The sequence below is a fragment of the Octopus bimaculoides genome, chromosome 4, assembly GCF_001194135.2.
Source record: "Octopus bimaculoides isolate UCB-OBI-ISO-001 chromosome 4, ASM119413v2, whole genome shotgun sequence".
NCBI classification, from domain to species: domain Eukaryota; kingdom Metazoa; phylum Mollusca; class Cephalopoda; order Octopoda; family Octopodidae; genus Octopus; species Octopus bimaculoides.
In genome coordinates, this window is record NC_068984.1 from 64,907,782 (window position 1) to 64,913,758 (window position 5,977).

A 5,977-nucleotide genomic window follows, 5' to 3' on the forward strand; every position below is an offset into this window, starting at 1 on the left:
CTGGATTTTAATGCACACTTTGATGTTACACAGTACACACATCTTAAAGTGCTTACATAATCTCAAAGTGCTTACATGGAGCCACATGACTGATGCTGATATTTTTATATGAAATATATATGGTCAAAGTGAAACAAAAGAGCAATCAAGAGTATCTGTCTACAATAACACCATTCAATATAAGGTAGATAATATGGGTGGCAGAATGGAAGATGATGAGATATGAGTTGTTGACAAAATCAAAGCATTTATACACAACTTTATGTCAAGCTGGATGAATCTACTGATATTTGCATCAGTTTTTCTTGCTATATTGTTGACAATCAGCTGAACAATGAATATATGCACAAGACATAATTAATATAGTAGTTACTGGATTTACAAAGCATGACATACAATGGGAAAAGCTAGGAGCAATATGTAAAATCTAGTTTTGTTGCATTGGTAAGAGAGAAATCTTACTCATACTGACTAGCATGCACTGTATTGTTTGTCACCAAGTTATTACTGTCAAAACTCTCCCTGACTCATTCTAAGACATGATGACCTGTGTTATATGAATGGCCGATGCCAGCACTGCCTAGACTGGCTTCTGTGCTGGTGGCACGTAAAAAGCATGAACTGATCGTGGTCATTGCCAGCCTCCTCTGGCCCCTGTGCTGGTGTCACGTAAAAAGCACCCACTACACTCTTGGAGTGGTTGGCATTAGGAAGGGCATCCAGCTGTAGAAACACTGCCAGATCAGACTGGAGCCTGGTGCAGCCTCCTGGCTTCCTAGACCCCAGTTGAACCGTCCAACCCATGGCAGCATGGAAAACGGACATTAAACGATGATGATGTTGAGCATTTAACATTCGCTTGTTTACCATGTAATGAACTTTTCTCTGAATATTTGGAACTATTTTCACATACAGTAGTGAGATATCTGTCTTACTGCATGATTTTGATTAAAATTTTCAACTGTGATCAGAAATAACGAACTTTTTCTGGCTGCAAAAGCACTAGTTTTCTTAACGACAAGTTCACCATATAACTAGTTTATTGAATGTGTTTCAAGTCAGAATGTATTGGATTGCTCTCAACAAAGAAAAATGTCTTCCATCATTGATGTCTAAGATGAAATGAATACTTTCTCTCAGCAAATGGAACCATGGCAGGTAACTCATTGTCAAAAACATGGCTGTGTTTGCTAAGCTAGAATAATTTAAAAAAGAGTGACATTCAGTGCCTGGCAACTGAAATTGGTGAACTCACAATTAAGACATCAATGATAATATTTTTCTGGAAGTAAGTTTCTGCAGAGGGACAACATGTGAATAAAGCAACTATTTCTTGCTGAAAATGTCATTTTTGACACTGACTCAGCCGAATGAAAATATTTTAAGGTGAGAGATGATTCTACAATTCACAGCATAAGAGTATTGCATCATTCTGGTTTCAGCAAAGAGGAATGGTTATTCCATTTCTCATGACTTGTATGTGATTTTGGGCTCTTGACAATGTAACAAATTAAAGCCAACACTAGAGACTGTTTTTTTTAAAGTTCAGACATGAGGCTTGTTCTGTCAAAGAGTAAATCATATACCCAAAATCTGGTGTCAACATTAAACAAGTTCATCCATACCATTTTGGCTTATTCTAACAGTACTGTACTGTAAGTGCTGAATTGTACAGAATTTCTCAATTGTGTTTTGTATAATACACAATTTTAAGTTAGGGTAATTTGAACCTGATTCTAGTTAGGAATAAAACTGGGAAAATGGTTGGGAGCTGCCAATCTAAATACAATTGCAAACGACTCGATTGTTTAATACTGAGTGCAGAGAAAATGTTACAATTTTGAAAAGAAATATCATTATCTGAAACATATAAAATGGAACTAAACCAATTTCTTGGCTTCAGTTGTAATTATATAAAACTCTATAATCAACATATGATGATGAATTTGAATTTGCATTGCTAAGTCTGCTTACTAGGTAAAAAGCAATATATAGGCAGAAATATATAAATGAAGTACAGAAATAGCTGTAGAATGAATTGAAATAACCTAAATTTGGTTTGAAAATGTTGTTAACATTTTTACTTCACTCAACAACTAGCAAGTAATCAGAACTTTTCAAAACTGAACAATCAAATTAATTTAAATGAAGGACAAACATGATTGCTCGATTATTGCTCTATACAAAATGTGTTAAAATAGACAATAGAAAGTTATTAGATGCTGTCTATTTACAATTATAAGGTGAACATATATAACTTGATAAACATTTCATTTCTACCTTTCCACTATGGTAAGACTTTCTTTCACCTAGAAAGAATACATTAAATGAAATTTGTGTGTTTGTATAAATATGTCTGCATATGATCTACTGTGCAGATTGTTGATAGAAAGAATGATAACAGGCAATGAACGGAAACCAAATTTTTCTAGTATTAAACAGAGGACATTATTATTTTGGATAGTGAAAAATTACATTGACCATTGACAATTAAAGTTCATATTTAAATCATTTACAAAAATGCATTCAAAATTATCAATATTTAACAATATGATAGCAATCACAAATTTATATACATATAGATATACACAGATAAATAACTGTTTACATCAAAAACCCACTTCTATCTTCTACCTCACTTATAATTGATATTTTCCCAATGCATGACTTGTCTATATCCTACAATTAATACAGAATTGCTGTAAATAATTATAAGCTGTTTTCTTGGTCTAGATAAGTTTACAACTGCTAAATACACATTTGTATTTAATGTAGTATAATTTGTGAAAGAAAATCAATTATACTGAAACATCAAAAACTATGAATAAGACACAGAAGCTAGAAAATTGTTACAAATGGAGTAATCATTCAAGAGCCAGTATATTTTTGAGAAGTAACATTATTACCAACACAAAGTTTTTCTATATCATTGCATTTATTTCTTTAATAATGAGAAGCCATAATATCAACTGTCATATGGATACAAAATATTATGCTTTGCATTACATTATTATATCATTTTGAAGTATAGTTAATATAAGTGAGATGTATTTGAAAACTCTAGAGAGGACTTACAATACAAATACACACTATTACCAACCACAAGAGGAAATTAGACAAAAACTGATATAATTAGAGTAAATGAATTTACACTACAATGGGTCAGATGTGATATACCTCAAATTCTTATGCATCACATACATTTAAATCATGTTCTGTGGATAAACTTCTCTTACAGATGACATTCCCATATAATTTTTTTGTCTAGAATTAAATTTAACCACTCAAGAAAGTTATAATGATATTTTATGTAAAACTGTTATGCTTTATTGATTTCCAGCCCTTCAAGTTTATTTAATTGACACACTATAATATTTTATGCATATCAATCACAACAGCTTTATTGACCCTTCTCTTAGAAAGGAAAAGATCAGCAATTTTTTTTCACTTTCTCATATTAAACCCTCCACCTTAAAATATGAAGGATGCATTTAATGATGTAGTTTCAGATATACTTTGAAATAAACTGAGAAGGTGATGGCTGGAAGGTGATGATCTTTGATCATATGCCTGCTCAGTCAAGACTAGCTTGGAGTTAAACTACAAAAACTAAATCAAATTATTTTGAGTCAATAAGAGTACCTCTACATGGTTACTCAACTTGCCAAATGTAGCAGGCAATGCTTCCTCAAATCACCCCTACTGTCTTTAAAAAGGGCACATTAGACAATCAAGATATACAAAAAGACAGGATTGTCATGTCTGAAGTGCCGTTGATCATGAAGTGCTTTTCACAATCATGACTGATTTAGTGTCTTGTAAAGGAGAATAAAAACAACTCTAACAAACTCAGGTGAGAGTCACAATGGAGTACTGCTCCCACACTTTGGAGAATAATGCTGCTCTGTACACAGACATAGTGAATAACATCTAAAGAAAGGCATTTGAATTATAGGTATGAAGCTATCCACAGACACACTCCAAAACAGAGACATGCTGTCTTTTTCCTCTTGCCTTTTCTACCACTACTGCAATGGCCTACTAAAATAACTTTGAAACATCAGATACTTCCTGTTTATAATACATTCCATTTTATTATTTTAGAAACAAGCTTTAACCAGTTTATTTATTTACCATCATAATTAAATTGCATTCAGGTTACCTACTGAAGCAATTTTCTTTCTAAATTCTTGGAGGTTCAATTATTCATGGTATTATCTTTTTATCTGTATCTTTGAAAACTGTAAAGCTTTTACAAATAAGATTACACGGTATAGTTTTTATATATCACTTTAAATTAAAATAGAAATAATTAAATAAACTTGACACTACTGGGACATATAGGTATAAAATATACACAATCATATGTACACACACATGTATTTACACGAACATACTTTCTTTTTCTGTTTTACATTAATTTGATGTATTTCTATGAATAGTATAGGTTTTACTTAGGCAAGTGTTTTTGCAGTTAGATGCTCTTCCCTTGACAAACCAAACAACTGAAAAGTGTGAAAGTAACATCTTTTAAATCAGTTCAAATAAAACTATCAGGGCTATGTGTAGTGCTCAGATTAATCCTTTCTAATATAGGCACAAGACCTGAAATTGGGGGGAAGGGGGCCAGTTGACTACATCGACCCCAGCATTTCACTGGTACTTAATTTACCAGCGTTTCACTGATACTTAAGGATGAAAGGCAAAGTCAACCTCAGCGGGGTGCTCAGAATAATGAGTAAATAATGGTCAGGATAAAACTCATGGCCATGCAGCCACTGATCCAACACCTTTTCTTCAGGGAAATGAATTTTGCCACTACACCTTGTACAATTATTTCAGAGGAGAATACCTAAACCGTTACATGTGTCTCTGAAATAGAGGGTTAGTGTAACATGCTAAAGATAATATGGTTGATGTTCAGTTTGTTCTGATACTGATTTGTATTTGGTACACATTCACAGACAAGGCAAGATACATTTATGATAAGAGAGGATCAATAGTCACAAAAACAATGTTGTTTAAAAGATTATTTGATATGTAGGTTTGTTTTATCTTCTGCTTTTTGTGTTTTCCTTTTAAATATGATAAATTGATAACAATGTTAATGATTTATAGTTGGAAACAATATTTGAGTCTAACTAGAAAGCATATGCATTTCCATAGGCCCAACGTTATGCTACTCAGTAACATCATCTTACGATGTGCTGATGCTCTGTTACTTTAAACTCATGATGAAAGTAAATGTCTCTCAGACTGACAACTATATATTAGATTATATACCAAAACTTAATAATCATTAAAATATACTCAAGACAGTCCTTCTTTGAATCAGAAAAAAAGAAGTTACCAGTGAAACATGATGCATCTTTGGTATTTCTTTATACAGAATCGACTTCAGTATTTTAGTTGTTAATGATGTAGTTTACCTCCAGGTTAGCCCTGATCAAATGTTTCAGCCATAATTATCCCATCTTCTTAGGTAGCAGATAAGATTTAAAAAGTAAGATTTGGCTGATATTTCTACAAGACAGCGACCTTATAGGGGCTCCTTCATTGACTTGTCAAAATTGTAGTCTCTACCATATGCTTACATAGGATTCCAGCTAGTCTGTGGTTTTTAGTTGAAAGCTTTTGGTATATGTGTTGTGGCGCACAAACACATAAATATAAATATATATTCAGAAAAATTGTCCTTGAACTGTATGCTTAAAAGAAATAATGGCATGAAAGCAGTAAGATGGCCTATTCCATAGAAAGGAAACCTTATAATTTATCAAAAATACCGGGAAGGTATTCTTTATAATTTCATATCACATTAACTCTGTATTTTGATGAAATATAAAAGAACAAAGTTAATTATCTCTATTAAACATTCACACTTTCATAGAAATGAAAAAAATGTGCTTCTAAGATATCTCAAGCACTGCTAGAATCACTATATAAAGTTTATTATTGAATTTGGTACAGCTGGTTC

The 5,977-nt window shown here is 32.4% G+C and overlaps 1 protein-coding gene across 9 annotated transcripts in view; it reads right to left on the reverse strand.

Annotated features, from left to right (window-relative positions):
- The window catches only part of LOC106882502 (bone morphogenetic protein 1), a 987,136-nt gene that overhangs the window by 406,695 nt on the left and 574,464 nt on the right, over window positions 1–5,977 (reverse strand). The window lies entirely within an intron of this gene.